Source organism: Mauremys mutica, chromosome 9 (assembly GCF_020497125.1).
Source record: "Mauremys mutica isolate MM-2020 ecotype Southern chromosome 9, ASM2049712v1, whole genome shotgun sequence".
Taxonomy (NCBI): Eukaryota; Metazoa; Chordata; order Testudines; family Geoemydidae; genus Mauremys; species Mauremys mutica.
In genome coordinates, this window is record NC_059080.1 from 24,502,341 (window position 1) to 24,518,114 (window position 15,774).

The following is a 15,774-nucleotide window of genomic DNA, read 5'->3' on the forward strand; positions in this document are numbered from 1 at the left end:
GAAGCCTTATGAACTTCTGAGCAGGCAGCATTGCTTCAGATCTTGATCTGGGTCTCTTGCTCCCTGAGCTGGCAAAGGACCAGGGTGCCCGTGTCTATGTGGGTGGAAGGAAAAGGCACACTTTGCCTTTATCATTCTAAAAAAAAAGGGACTACTGGTGGCTAGTCAGGAGGGGCACTGCTTGTCCCTGAAGCAAACTGCTCCCAACAAACAAGAGCCTAGAGATGCCAGAATCTGTACAGTGAAGGGAGAAAATGGGGTAATGTTTTTATTTTAATGATATAGTCTCTTGGGCACCACCGTTTTGTCCCTGAATTATTCTATGCTCTCTCTTTTCCAGGGAACCCGCCTACAGAGCTTCCCATTTTTTCTGTAGCATTGCATTTCCATTTGTGATGGTACCTCCCATAAGGCTTTATGGAAATATGCTTAGAATGTGTTTTATGCTACATATGCCATGTAACATATCTCAAAGGTTATGATTTACTGAATGTATTAATCTTATTTGTATTCATGTATCATTTTTGTATTCAAATTTATGAATGTTACTGGCTTGATTTCTAAATAACCTTAGTAGAGCATTTGGTCAGTTCCTGGAAAAAGGAATGTTGAAATTAAGTACCTAATCAAGAAACACTTAAAGGACAATGGATCTTGGAATGCTGCAATCCACATAAGAAGTCTACTTGAGGACATTCAAGGTAGCATGTAAACAATGGCTGCTACCTGTAAAAACTGTGAGTTATGCATGGACATGTGACTTGCCCAGGTGACTCCTAAACTCCATCTTGGAGCTGGACTTTGCATAGAGATGAGGAGGGGGTCTCCACCCACAAGAGAAAGTCTATTTAACTCCCTGGGAAATCCCTCCATTTTGTCTTCAGCTGGCTAAAGAGAGAGCCTCTCCACCTCCCAGGATATTTGAAAGAAACTGGAACAAAGGACAGTGACTGCAAGGGGTGTGAGTGATTGCTGGACCCAGGCTAAAAGGAGATTAGTCTGTAAAAGGGAGCATTCTGGAACTGGTGAGGATCTTATCTGTATTCAGTTTGATTAGACATAGATTTGCACATTTTATTTTATTTTGCTTGGTGACTTACTTTGTTCTGTCTGTTACTACTTGGAACCACTTAAATCCTACTTTCTGTATTTAATAAAATCCCTTTTTACTTATTGATTAACTCAGTGTATGTATTAATACCTGGGGGAGCAAACAGCTGTGCATATCTCTCTATCAGTGTAATAGATGGTGAACAATTTATGAGTTTACCCTGTATAAGCCTTATACAGGGTAAAACGGATTTATTTGGGTTTAGACCCCATTGGGAGTTGGGCATCTGGGTGTTAAAGACAAGCACCCTTCTGTTAGTTGCTTTCAGATAAACCTGCAGCTTTGGGGCAAGTAATTCAGACCCTGGGTCTTTGTTGGAGCAGACGGAAGTGTCTGGCTCAGCAAGACAGGGTGCTGGAGTCCTGAGATGGCAGGGAAAGCAGGGGTCGAAGTAGTCTTGGCACATCAGGTGGCAGCTCCCAAGAGGGTTTCTGTGATCCAACCCGTCACACCATGCTCTGGTGTAAAGAAAGGTATCAGGTTACTAGGCTGGGTGGGATTATGCCAACATCTCTGTAAAAGCATGCACAGAGTGTGAACTATGGTTTCTGGAAGCCAGAGCAAACTCAGGCTGAGCTGAGTTACCATGCAGTTACCAAAAGGGCTGTGCCTTCTCTCCTGACAAGTCCGGTGTCTGGGTGCTTATTAAAGATGGCCTAATGTCAGATGTTAGCTCAAACCAAAGATAGAGTAATTATTTCTTCTAAGGCCACTGGATTTGCAAGGGAACCTTGCAGAAACATGGCGTCGGTTTAAGCGCGAGTTTGACATTTCCCTCATTTCCACTGGGGCCGCAGAGAATGCAACTAAAGTGCAGGCAATGACCTTTCTGTGTGTGGAGGGTCCATTACTGTTACAGGTATCTGATGCTTTTACATTGAAGGAAGAAGAAGATAAAGAGGATTTGGTACAGATTATGAATACATTTAAGAGGAACAGTAATGCCAGAAAAATGTTACTTATAAGTTGTTGGTTATTAATATTATTGCCTAGAGACCAACCCAGGCCGAGGCCCCCTTATGCTAGGTAGTGTACAGATAGAGTGAGGGATAGTCCCTGCCCAGAAGAGTTTGTATTCTAAAAAGACAAGACAGACCAGGGTTGGGGGAAAGTAATACAGCAATATGAGCCGGGTGAACAAGGTGAAGGGGATGGTTTTAAAGCTCAAGTATGTGAATTCTGGGAATTATGTAATTTCTGAACAAAGGGGCCTGCCTCTATTTATTGGGACAAAATGAGCAGCTACTCCACCTTGGATCATTTCAAAAAGAGCAAATTAGAACGGAAGGGAACCAAAATAACAAATTAACATGGGAATATCGGGCGAGATCCTCAGCAGGCATACATCACTGTAATTCCTTAGATGGCAAAAGAGCTATACCAAATTACACTAGGCTGAGGATCTGTCCGAAAGGATTTCTGATGTGAAAATCCCTATTCAGCTAAATGCTCATTTTGGCAAATATGCCATAAGTGCAACGGCAAAAATCTTCTCTCCAAGGTGCATTGGACTGTCCACATGCTCGGTGAAGAGCAAAGCAGTGAGACAAGGCCCTTTATAGGTTCAGTAACTCCAGAACGCACAGCTCAAGATTGACAAGTACAGCTAACGGTTGGTGGTAGAACTGTATCCTTTCAACTGGATACTACAGCACATTGCAGTGATATTCCAGGATATACAGTAATAATCTTGTAGCCTAGGAACTTCCACCAAAACCTGCAGCAAAGGGTCAGTGAGTAAGTAACAGTTACGAGTTGTTTTTTAAAATAGCATCACTTAATAACTTTCTCGTTGCAAATGCAGGCGCTATACCTGTGTTAAGTCTACAACATCTGATGCAGGAGACATATTGTGGCAATTGATGTTAGATGAGTCAGGCTCTACACCAGTAATTTTTAATCCCATTTGGTATTAGTTCTAGTCCTAAAGTATTTCAAAGAATAATTGTGGGGGGTTGAGGCATTACAAGGTGTGGTAAATTAAGGTGGATAATGTTTTGGTTTGCGACCTTGAAAAAGCCCTTGGTGAATCTGGATGAGAACAAGAGAAAGACACTTTATATACACTCAACGTAAAAATGTAAAAAATGGGACTACCGGAAGTTATTTCTATTAGATGTAATTGAACAAAGTTTAAATTGTTGATTCAGGGCAGGGAGGAGAAAAAGAAATAGTTGTAATGCTCACTCCACAATATAAAGATGATCTAATGATATATAGGAAGGAATAGCTATTTGAGAAAATTTATTTCAACTCTGTCTGTGGTCAATAATTGAGATAACTGCTGCAAAATGATATTCTCCATCTTTGAAAAAAAGACAATTGAGCATATAGAAACATAGGTCTCAAATCCACCATTTTTAAAAGCAATAAAGAAAGAAGAGAGTTAGACCCCAAATTGGGACCATCTTGACCACTTTAGGAAGATATTAGTAAGGTGGACAATACTTTGCTACAAAATGAAGGGTTGTGCCAGCATTTCTGGAAACAGAAATGCTTACTAAAATACATAGCTGGCATCTCACTATTGCAAAAGGTAGTTTGTTCTGGCTTGGGATGAATGTTCAGGTCATGGACATGAGATATAGTTTACCAGCAATGCACATCAACACGCCACTTCTGCAGCTTGTCAAAACAATGTTGACATTTTTTTGCAAACCATTTTGAACATTTGTGCGAAAAAAATTGGTTGAATTTGTCAAATTAAAAAAAAAAATTAAAAAAAACAACCAGCTCAAATGATCTTATTATCGTATTCTTCTGCAGAGAACACAACCTCCCCACTTCTTAGATCACAAAATATTCCCACCAGGAAGGGACAGAGAACAACTGCATTCCATGGTGCTGGTGATGCAGGTTTTGGAACACGGTCCAGCCTAGCTACGGTAGTGAAATACCAGCCTCCCTTGTTGGCAGGGCCAGTCCAGGCACCGGCGCACCAAGCTTGTGCTTGGGGCGGCCCATGGAAGGGAGCGGCACGTCCGGGTCTTTGGCAACAATTCAGCAGAGGGTCCTGAATTGCCACTGAAGAATGAAGCAGCGCAGTAGAGCCAAAGTTCTGCCGATTGCGGCTTTTTTTATTATTATTATTATTATTATTATTATTTTTTCTTCTGTTCACTGCTTGGGGTGGCAAAAAAGCTGGAGCTGGCCCTGCTTGTAGGACTGGATGAGTCATACCTCTCTCAGAAGTACAGTGGCAAATGAAATGCATGGCGGGGGCACAGCACCTGTGTTACTGGAACTGACTTGGTTTAGGAAAAACTTATTTTAACTGGATCCAGAAAATTACATTATGCTCTGGGTTATTGTTTTATTCTGTAGTGATGTTTTAAACCTGCATTTCATTCTGTGACTTTCCCAACATTTCACCAGCCTCGGCCAAGAGGAATCAGTGAAGCCTCTGAAACTGCACAGGATTCAAGGAAACAGAGGATTCAGTTCAGATACCCAAGCTGTGACCCATCTGCCTTCTCTGCTTTTCCTTCAAGTGATGGGAAGGAGGAAGAAAGAGAGGACCCATCTAACAAGTGCCATGGGTTATACTAATGTGATCCCACAGACTGCAGGAACAGCACGGAGGTGGGAACTGCGCAGCTTGTGGTTAGATAGGCCTCTGTGGAAAGTGTCTCTGTTGCAATGCATGCTGTGCTATTCCTGGCTGGTGCTGCAGCTATAAAGGATAGATATACAACACGTGCAAGTACCATGGACACTCGCAAAGCCCTGAAGGGAATGGATGTCCCAATCATGCTGGATAGCTTGAGTCTCACATCATCATACGCCTGCCCTATTACATCAGATGGCCCCTATAAGTAACACTAGTACTAACTGGGCTTTTGTAGCATAGTTTGCCACCAAGCTGTTTCAGTAAAATTATAACCTTGGCTACAAGTTTGTTGAGCTCTTATTTCCATTATCTGTTTGTCTGTCCATCTCTGCAGACAACGGAACAGACAGATTCTATACATGGAAAGCGGGGAAGACAATAAACACATAAGAAAGAAGTGATGGCAAAGGTGTGCAGGTGTACCAGATTCCCTCAGACCTACGTATGAGGTGAAAGACAATACTAAAAGCCTGGTGCCTTCATGCCCTCCAGGGAGCAGTATAGAGGATCCCTGCCTAAGCCTATTTCCTGAACCATCTTGCTACGTTCACAGAATGCATTGTGTTCATTTGTGTAATGGTTGGTGAATGAGTTCTGCCCCAGTGCAGTTACCTAGGATACCCTCAGAACCCAATCAGTTTCCTCTCTGTTTAGTGCTTGGTTTATATGCATGCACTATATTTAAGATCCACTCACCCATCCATCCACTTATATTCTCACGATTAGCCCATCACAATGGCTACTGATGGCAAACGGCACGCCCTGGGCCTAAAACTCCCAGCTCACTGGCAACAAAGTAGAGAACTCTGAGGTCATCAAGCTGACCTGTGATGTAACACATGGAAGGCCAAGCCCCAAAAGGTGACTTTTAGTAAGTGGGATTTTCAGGCTGCTGGCAAATTTCAGGGGTGTTTTCCAGTGAGGGTGCTGTCCACACAAGAGCAGGTTCAATTTCCAAGTAGGTTTGAAAGTTGATATTCAAGTTTCACCCCTTCCCCTCCTACTTAGGTGGCAACACCTGCTGAGGGGGTGCAGGCACTAACGGGGCATCCCTCTCAGATATTTTAGTTGGATAACCAGGCTCCCTCCCCCGGCACGTGAACTGGGAAGCACTAGGGGAGCCATTGTAAGCTAAACATTAGCCTAACAAGCACCTTAGTGTCTGCAGGCTGCCTGGCTCGCAGGCAGGGAAACTAGAACCCCCCCGCCCCCTTCTCCCCATGCTGAGCCTTTATCAGCACTTAATTAAAACTCGACAAGAAGATTAACACACAGAGGGCAGTTTTAATTAACTTAATATCACATTCAATTTTCCAATTCGTCACAGTGTACCCGGCACCTGCAGATCTTAATACAAAACCAAACAAAGAAAGGGAGCAAGGGGGAGAGGAAGAGAGATGTGAGTAACTGAAACAGAAGTTGTTTAAACTTTCTTTCGCTGCCCCCCTTGAGCACGTATTCCCTTCCTCCCCCTTCCTGGGCTGTCTGTAAGTGATTTTAGATTCTAATAGCCAGGGTCCCGCTGGGCCCATTCAGACCAGCCTGGGGCTGTTTGCTTCTTCTTCTTCTTCTTCTGTTTTTTAAAGATGTGTTCCTGGAGATTCTTGGATCAATAGAACATTTTCCTGCTAATCCCACCACCTGGGCCTCTGAACGACTTGTCGAAAAAGCCATTAGGATGTTGTGGAGAAGGGCCCCCAGATGAGCAGAGCCAGGACTTACTGCAGGAAACATATACTCACTTTCTGCCTCATGCCGCCGCTTGGGGACAAATTAAAAGACCAGATTGATTAAAAACAGTATAAGACCCCCAGACTGCTCTCTGAAGGGAATGCTGGAAAATACAGATGCCCCTTTGGCCCAAGCAGTTTAGCCAATATTTGGGGCCTACCAGGTTGTTTTTGATAGAAGGAGAAATTGATGATAGTCAGGTGTTTTCTTTGGTGCAATCCTGTTTACAAAGAATGTACACCAAGTCCTGTTTCCCTGAACACAGTAGAAACAAACAACAGCAGGCAGTTTCCTTGCTCACAATTTCCAAGGCCACCTCTCCATAAGTTCCATGCTCCCAGCCACTCGGTCTCTCTGCTCCCTTTCATGACCTCACTCCCCACTCATCCTCTTGCTTTCAGCTGGCTTCTGCACTTCTCTCATACACACACAGCCAAAAAAACCCTCACCTGTGCATTTGCTATCGGTCCTGGGTGTTATGTCCTAGGGGCAGCCGGTGTAGGAAGCAATCACTTGAGGCCAGAGAGCAGACAGCTAACCAAAACCTCCATTTTATTTACAGAAACAGAGAGCTCACTCAGCCGGTTGAAACTGGCTGAGCTATCCCTTAATAGTCTAACTCAGTTGCCATAGTAACAAAACCCTTGACAACCAAATACACAACATATTCTTCCCCCCCTAATAAGAACATCCCCTAAATGAAACACACACTAAACTAGAGAAGGAGGGTAGACTGCCTCCATTCCCGGCTAAACCCTGGGGATTATTTTGCCCCATAACTGTGGGTTCGCCCTAACTAAAGATCCAGCCGATGAGGAGGCCTTCTGTCTCTAGGTGGATTACGGCGAACTTCTGATGTTGTTGCACCCGAAAGTACTAGGGGCTCAGGGTCCGCAGCACGAATAGGTGAGGAGGTGGTATCAGCTCGTGCTGGGCAAAGGGGTATCTCAGCTGCCGGCAGTAATGGAGGAGAACAGTCAGGAACAGGTGACTCATGATTCGGTGTCTCACCAGGAGGGGTGAAGTCAGACCCCTCAACTGCAGATGGGTCCTGAAGACTGGCATGACCTGGCAACAGCTGATCTACATGTCGCCGCCAGGTAAGATTCTCTGCAGTCCGGACTGTATAGGAAACAGGTCCTGTTTGAGTGATGACTGTGGCCGGGACCCATTTAGCTCTGGAAGTATAATTCCGAGCCAAAACTGGCTGCCCTGGGCTAAAGGTTCGGTCTTTTGCTCTGGGTGCCCGTCTGATGACTTGATATTGCTGCTGATGTTGCACAGTTTGTCTGGGTTCAGAAGGTTTCAGCAGATCAAAGCAAGTGCGCAGCTGTCGTCCCATCATTAGAAAGGCTGGGGAAGCCTGGGTCGTAGCATGAGGTGTGTTTCTATAGGAAAGTAAGAAGGTATCCAGACGCTTTTGAATGGAGTGTTGTCCCTTTGCTGATTTCAAAGCGTTTTTCATTGTCTGCACAAATCTTTCAGCTAATCCGTTGGTGGACGGATGATATGGTGCTGACGTGATGTGGTGTATCCCATTTGCCTTCATAAAATTTTGAAACTCCTGAGAGACGAACTGCGGTCCGTTGTCGCTCACAAGTTGTTCTGGCAGACCAAAACGACTAAAGAGTCCTCGTAGTTTTTGGATAGTACTCTCTGCAGTAGTGGACTGCATTATAGAGACTTCTGGCCATTTAGAATGGGCATCTACTGCCACCAAGAACATGTTTCCTTCAAGGGGGCCAGCAAAGTCAACGTGAATACGTTGCCACGGGTTTTCAGGCCAGTCCCATGGGTGTAGGGGTGTCCACTGGGGTGCATTTCTTACACTCTGACATGACATACAAGCTTTTGCCTTCTCTTCAATAGCACTGTCCAATCTAGGCCACCAAAAATAGCTTCGTGCAATTTCCTTCATGCGCACTATTCCACAGTGACCGGAATGTAGCTGTTCTAACATCTGTGATCTCAGGGGTGGTGGAATAATGACACGCCTCCCTCACAACAAACAACCAGATTGGACCGATAACTCCGTCCGCCTGGACATGTAGGGAACAAGGTCGGGTGAGACCGGAGAGGTTTGTCGAGATTTTCCATGCATCACCAGGTCCATAACTTGGGATAATACTGGGTCAACGCGGGTTGCCTTCTTTATCTGAGTAGCAGTGATGGGTGTATTCTCTACCTGTTCAAAGTAGAAGATTTCCTTTTGGGCACTATCTTGATGTTTGACCGGTAAAGGCAACCTTGAGAGGCCATCTGCATTGCCGTGCAGAGTGGATTTCCGATATTTGATTTCATATGTGTGTGCAGAAAGTATCAATGCCCAACGTTGCATACGACTAGCAGCTAATGGGGGAATGCCTGTGTAGGGTCCAAAAATTGATGTCAGAGGTCGATGGTCTGTAAGAAGAGTAAACTTTCGCCCAAACAGGTACTGATGAAACTTCCTAATTCCAAAAACAATTCCTAATGCCTCACGTTCGATTTGGGCGTAGTTAGTTTCTGCTTTGCTTAGAGTGCGTGAAGCAAAAGCAATAGGTCTTTCTTCTCCCGAAGGCATAATGTGTGACACGACCGCTCCCACTCCATAAGGGGAAGCATCGCAGGCCAATTGCAGGGGTAAGGATGGATCAAAGTGCGTTAGAACTTCAGAATTTAACAATGCATCCTTAGCTTTGTTAAATGCAACATCACAGGCTTCAGTCCACTTCCAGGCCTTGTTCTGCCCAAGGAGCTCATGAAGTGGTTTTAGCAGTGTGGCTAACTGTGAGATGAACTTTCCATAATAGTTCAGTAGTCCTAGAAATGAGCGTAGCTGGCTTACATTTCGAGGTGGGGGAGCCTCCACAATAGCTTTAACTTTTGCAGGGGCCTTATGAAGACCTGCAGAATCAATGATGTGTCCCAAATATTCAACAGAGGGCTTGAAGAATTCACACTTGTCTTTGTGAACTCGTAGGCCATACTCTTCCAGTCTTTGTAGGGTAGCCTCTAAATTCTTTAAGTGATCCTCTTCATTTCTTCCAGTGACCAGGATATCATCCAGATAGCACTGAACTCCTGACAAGCCACACAAGATCTGGTCCATAGCCCTCTGGAACAGGGCGGGAGCCGATGTGATTCCGAAGGGTAGGCGACAGTATCGATAAAGCCCCTTATGAGTCACAATAGTCAACAGCTCTTGGGACTTTTCATCGACATGCATCTGTAAATATGCTTGACTCAGATCAATCTTACTGAACTTTTGTCTCCCAGCCAGGCCTGCGAAGAGGTCATCGATGCGGGGAAGCGGGTATTGCTCTGAACACAACACTGGGTTGACAGTGACTTTAAAATCACCGCAAATCCGGAGAGAGCCATCTTTCTTCACTATTGGAACGATAGGAGTGGCCCATGAGCTATGGGTAACTGGTATTAGGACTCCATTGGTGACCAGGCGCTCCAGGTCTGCTTCAACTTTTGGCCTGATGGCATATGGCACAGTTCGGGCTTTCAGATATTTTGGTGGACTGCCAGGTTTAATGTTCAATGTCACAGTGATTCCCTTCATACTTCCCAAATCATCTCCAAAAACAGCAGCATGTTTCCTTAATATAGGGGTTAGACTGGTTTCTTCTTTAGTCATCCGGTGCACTTCTGCCCAGTTCAGCTGAATCTTCCCAAGCCAAGACCTACCCATTAAGGCTGGGTAGTCACCTCTCACCACAAACAGTGGCAATTTAGCCGCCTGTCCATTGAGCTCCACCTTAACATCAATAGTGCCCAACATGGCACAGCTTCACCTGTATACGTCTTCAGAACAGTTTTTGTTGCCTTAAGCGGAAGATGCTTGTAGCTTTTCCTTATACACAGTCTCAGGAACCAGCGAGACAGCTGCACCGGTGTCTAGTTCCATGCGTATAGGTTTGCCCTCCAATAAGGGGGTTACCCAGTATTCATGTGAGCCCGCTGCCAAAGACAAAACATGCAGTGGCACTTCCTCTTGTAAGGAGGTGTCACCTTGATCATCCTGGGTCTGCTCTAGGGTATGCAAGGTTCCTCTTTTTGTCGGCCAGACCACAGGCCTCTTTTTCTTTTGTTTACAGGCATACTCAATGTGTCCCTTTTTGCCACAGTGTCGACACACCAGGTCCTTACACCAGCATTCTGATGCCTGGTGACCCAGCTTACCACAGCGGTAACATTCTTGACTCTGCACCGTTTTGTGGGTCAGTTCTTGTGACACTTTTTGCACCCTAGGGGATGCACCGATGTATTGTGCCTCCCTTGTAGCCAGTTCCATGGAGACAGCAATATCAACAGCCTTCTGTAATGTAAGCTGAGCCTCTGTCAGTAGGCGCTTCCGTATAGCTTCACTGCAGAGGCCACACACTAACCTGTCACGCAGGGCATCATTTAACATCTCTTTAAATTCACAGTGTTCTGCTAGCTTTTTTTAAAATGGCTACAAATTGTACAACTGTTTCATCTTCCTTTTGGTCTCTTTTGTGGAACCTATATCTTTCAACAATTACCAGTGGTTTTGGGGAGAAATGAGACCCCAGGATTTCCACAATGTCACTGTAAGATTTAGTCTCAGGCTTAACAGGGTGTAGTAAGCTTCGTAGCAGAGAGTAGGTTTTAGCCCCTACAACAGTTAAGAATATTGGCACCTTCTTCGCTTCTGTAATCTCATTTGCAATACCAAAAAGCTCAAAACGCTCAGTATACACATGCCACTGCTCTGTATTCTCATCAAAAGGCTCCAGGGGCCTGGTCAGAGTAGCCATGATTTTTAGTTTCACTTTCACAGTCAGTGCAAACAAGCAGCTTTTTTTCTTTGTTTGGTCTTTACCTTGACTTCTACTTCCTTCTGTTACTGGAGCAGCACCAGGATCCCACCCTCGTCGCCAGTGTTATGTCCTAGGGGCAGCCGGTGTAGGAAGCAATCACTTGAGGCCAGAGAGCAGACAGCTAACCAAAACCTCCATTTTATTTACAGAAACAGAGAGCTCACTCAGCCGGTTGAAACTGGCTGAGCTATCCCTTAATAGTCTAACTCAGTTGCCATAGTAACAAAACCCATGACAACCAAATACACAACACTGGGGATATTCAGGCTTCACTGTGCTTGGGTGGTTGCCTACTATTGTTTCCAGCTGTGTCACTAGATAAAGGGACATTAATTGATCCTTCCATTTAGCCTGAATGAAGGATACCTAGCACATGCATCAGCTTTCACCAGGTCTGTGATTGCCTAATGATCAAAGGCACGCTTGATGGCAGCCATTAATGCCCTCCAAAATCACAGTGCTGTTATTTTTGTGGCAAGCCCCTTTCAGAGCACATGACTGGCCAAGCTTCAATCCACCACTGCAGAAGTCAGTACCAGTGCCCAGCGAGAATCAGGTCCTAGGTCCTCTACTTCCATTGTATGCCCTTAATTTCGGGTGATGGGGCGGAATGCAGTGTTTTTAGGGTAAAGCAGCCCAGAACTCTTGGAGTGAGTTGAAGCATCCTGGTTCAGGTTGAAAAGTCAAACTGGCCAAAGCAGGGCCAGCTCCAGGCACCAGCGCAGCAAGTAGGTGCTTGGGGCGGCCACCAGAAAGGGGCGGCACATCCGGGTCTTCGGTGGCAATTCGGCGGCGGGTCCCTCAGTCCCTCTCAGAGGGAAGAACCTGCTGCCAAAGTGCCACCGGCCGCAATCGCGGCTTTTTTTTTTTCCTCGCCGCTTGGGGCGGCAAAAACCCTGGAGCCGGCCCTGGGCCAAAGCCAGGGTCTTTAGCCAAATGTCCCTCATTTCTCTCCTTAAAATTTGGGTGCTTTGGGTAAAGTGAGTAAGAAACCCACCACCTCCTTAGATTTAGTTTTGCAAACCCAAACCTCTTTGTCCCTGGTTCACCTCTGTGGCAATGTTTTAGGGCGAGCAACAAATTGCCGTGGCATGTATATAACCAAAGGGAAATGTGGATAAGGTGGGGAGCTGTAGCAAGGTGAGGGACAGTGCTGAGGGTTTTGGTGGAAGAGATATGGAGGTGCCTGCGCTGAATGGTGCGGATATATATATGGGTGTGGAATGTGCGACCTGTGGGACTGCAGGCAATAATAGTGCCAAGGTATTTATAAAGGGATATTGGCTAATACTTTTTAAATCATGGACGTTAGATATAAAGTGCATATTTCATGCAGTATATTTCACTGGCTCTTTACCTTCACAGTGTCCGACCTAGAGCTGGGGAAAACTCAGTATTTCCATCCTGCGGGAAATTTCAACATTTGTTATGGTCCAAAATCAGGATGAAAATTTGAAAATATTAAAAAAAAAGTGGAATGAAATATTCTGAAAAATATTGGTAAGAAAATGTTCTAACTCTTTTGTTTTAATGTTTTCAGTTGAAACGGAACATTTCAACATTGCAAAATTAAAATGTTTCTTTTCAATTGAAAATGTTAAAATTTCAATATTATGAAATTGAAAGGCTTCACTTCAGCTTGTTGAAATGACCCAAATTAAACTGAAATTGATTTTTTTTTTGCAAAACTGAAATTTTCCCCATGAAAAATTTTGATCTTGTGGAAACTGCACATTTTCCAATGGAAAATTCCCATCCAGCTCTTGTCCCATCCCATTCAGCACATTGCTTCTGTGCTGTAACAAAGCTCTAGTGTGTCCAGTAAATTTTCATGAGCAGGAAGTTCCCCCCCAGCAGGGTCTCACTGAGCCTGCCTGGATATTTTCAGCCCTGGTACATGGGGATTTAGTCCTGAGCTTCTCACTAACAGCATGAAATGAATTTCTCCCACTAGCCTTTATCACGCTCAAGCCATGTGTCAGTTCTCCTCACACATAAGTCCAGAACAGCCAGAGTGAAATGGAAAAGTACAGGCCCTTCAGCAACCTCTGAGGCGGTAATGGCCTGCATTAAATGGAGACTCTTCATTAATGACAATTGAATCAGTTGTGCTTAGCCTGCCAGTGTCGAAAGTGCACACTCAGCACACGCTGTCTTACAAGTTCCCCTAGATCATCTCTCCTCTCCATACACTTCCACAGGGGGAGAGAGAGATCACAGAGTTTAGACTGCTGCTGGCAACCAAAAGAAAACCAGTTCATCAGACACAAAGGAGGACCAAATCCTGGGACTGATGCTAACAAAGCTAAGGTGAGGAGGAGGCATGTGTTCCTCACAGTACTTTTTGCTGCCATGTAATAGGGATCCATAACAATAAAGCTCCAGTGTCTTTTGGAAAATTTCCAACCTAGATGTTTTACCCTGTGCCACTTGTTTCCAAAAGATCCTGCCACCATTTTGAAAGACATCACTCATCCTTGCAAGCACCTCCACCCAGTCGCAGTCTTTCAGGGCTCCCATGTGATCAGCGATACCAGCAAATGCATGAAAGTCATTCACAGATAATACGAAGAACATGCTTACATTCTTGAATGTTCTATGCCTGATCCATGCACATTAGCCCATTCTTACCTCAGAGTGGCAATCAGCTTTTCTCATTATAAATCACAGCTCTAGGAGACTATGGCAGGAGGGAGGGGGTGCCTCATACACTGTATCTGGGAAGGCTGGAACATTCAATCCTACCTTCTCTGTCTATACAAACCAGAGTGTGGAAGGCTGACTGGAAAGGATATTTTTTCAGCTCTCACATCATTTGCAGCTTTCCACATCCCTGGCAGACCAGCATAGATTTCCTCATGATAATGAGTCAGTGCTGGCCTGGTTAGTGCTCTGAGATGCAATCTACAGAATCTGGGTTTGAATTCCACATCTGGCCCCTGGTCTGGCAGGAGCTGAGCATGATGCAGAGGCCACATGCTCAGCACTGAGTGGATGAGGATGAAAGAGGGGGAGGGAATCACTTAGCTGAGGGAAGACTCCCCTGGCTGAAAAGTAAAATGGTGTTGACTGGCTCTAAAGATATGTTATGTAGTCACCTTGATCTAAGAAGATGGTAGCTATAACACAGGAGCTTAAGGAGATTAGGAAGAAGAAGTCTTGATGGATTCATGAAGAATACAGAGGATTCATGAGAATAAAAGTATAGTCAGGGATATCCTTGGGAAATCAGGAGAGCAGAGAGATGCACTGGATAAAGTAACTCCCTATGCTGACTTGGGCACTGTTGGACTGCACCTTACAGGTATGATTATCCATTCCTTGCATGACAAGGTTCCTCTCCAGTGCTGCTCTTATCCATCCGTCTCAGCCAGATGGCTCCTAGCCATCCAGCACTCTCAGCCACACCGCAAGTCAAGTCTTGTCCAGCCCTGCCCCTCTCTATTCTTCAGTCCCAGTCATGTGCAGAAGAGGTTGCTTAGCAGGTGGAGTGGTAAGTTTGTGAATCTTCTAGGCGGCTCTCTTCCCCCTCTAGCTTCACCACCAAGATTTAGCCTGTTAGGGAAGTTGGCCTCAGTGCCATTGTTCATTATGAGAGACATCTACCCTGAGTATCCAGGCCCCTACCCACATACTCTCACCCAAGTGAGGGGGAGAGAATCCAAATCCAACCCACTTCTCCCTCGAGATGGGAGCAAGCCACCTGATTTTGAGTACCCCATATTTGGGGCTTTTAGGTTGGGCCCTTTCCAAAACTCAAACCCAGGCTCAGATGATGTCACCCCCAAAGCTGGTAGGTCTCTTTGTCCAGGGGTTTGGTTCAGACCCACCTCTATATGTCATAGCTGTATTTTATGAGAATGTGAGATACTATTTCCACTCTATAACTGTCTCATTCGGTACTAAAAATCATGGGGTTTCCTTCCTCATTTATTCTAACTCTGTGGCCTCTTCAATCCCTCCCCTGCCCCCCTCTCTCAATTACACTCACACAGCTGCTCCCTTTCCTCTCCTCACGTCTGGTGCATGCTTAGCTCATTCAGCACAGCTCCATATAGCTTGGGGTATTTCAGCCCTACAGTTGTTTTCAGTTACCTGGTCACACTCTTATAAAGACCTGGGAGCTCCGGACGAAATGTGATCCATAAAGAGCAGGTAATTCACTTCTTATTGTAGGCACCAAATTAGGGCCTGGTCTGATCTTAAAGAGAAAGGGAAGGAGGATATGCACCCCTCTGCGTCTGGGTTTGATTATATAATGTGGCTACTCCTAGGCATGTTTCTAGATAGTCCTGTCTATGGATGCTTGCAAGACTTTCTCTGGGTACTTGTGAGAGACTTTCATTACTTCTGTTGCCTTCCCTTCCCAACTGCCATTTCTCTTCTGCAGACCAAGTCCTGGAGATGTGCCCAGGGGATAATCTAAACAAACATGGCTGGCAAACCACTCCTGTTTCTGACCATCTAAGACTCTGGCTGAGGAGTTC

At 45.2% G+C, this 15,774-nt stretch overlaps 3 long non-coding RNA genes across 3 annotated transcripts in view; 2 read left to right on the forward strand and 1 right to left on the reverse strand.

Moving 5' to 3' along the window:
* Positions 1-5,521, reverse strand: part of LOC123376948 — a 78,894-nt gene extending 73,373 nt beyond the window's left edge. Inside the window, exon 1 of the long non-coding RNA XR_006582005.1 lies at positions 5,418-5,521. This is a non-coding gene — a long non-coding RNA (uncharacterized LOC123376948). The remainder of the gene's footprint in view (positions 1-5,417) is intronic.
* A 65-nt stretch (positions 5,522-5,586) lies between these two features.
* Positions 5,587-6,529, forward strand: LOC123377779. The gene is made up of 3 exons (XR_006582326.1): positions 5,587-5,679; positions 6,049-6,120; positions 6,308-6,529. It is a non-coding gene; the product is annotated as an uncharacterized LOC123377779 (long non-coding RNA).
* A 5,030-nt stretch (positions 6,530-11,559) lies between these two features.
* Positions 11,560-13,907, forward strand: LOC123377778. Its single transcript, XR_006582325.1, has 3 exons — positions 11,560-11,679; positions 13,489-13,597; positions 13,731-13,907. It is a non-coding gene; the product is annotated as an uncharacterized LOC123377778 (long non-coding RNA).
* Positions 13,908-15,774: the final 1,867 nt, after the last annotated feature.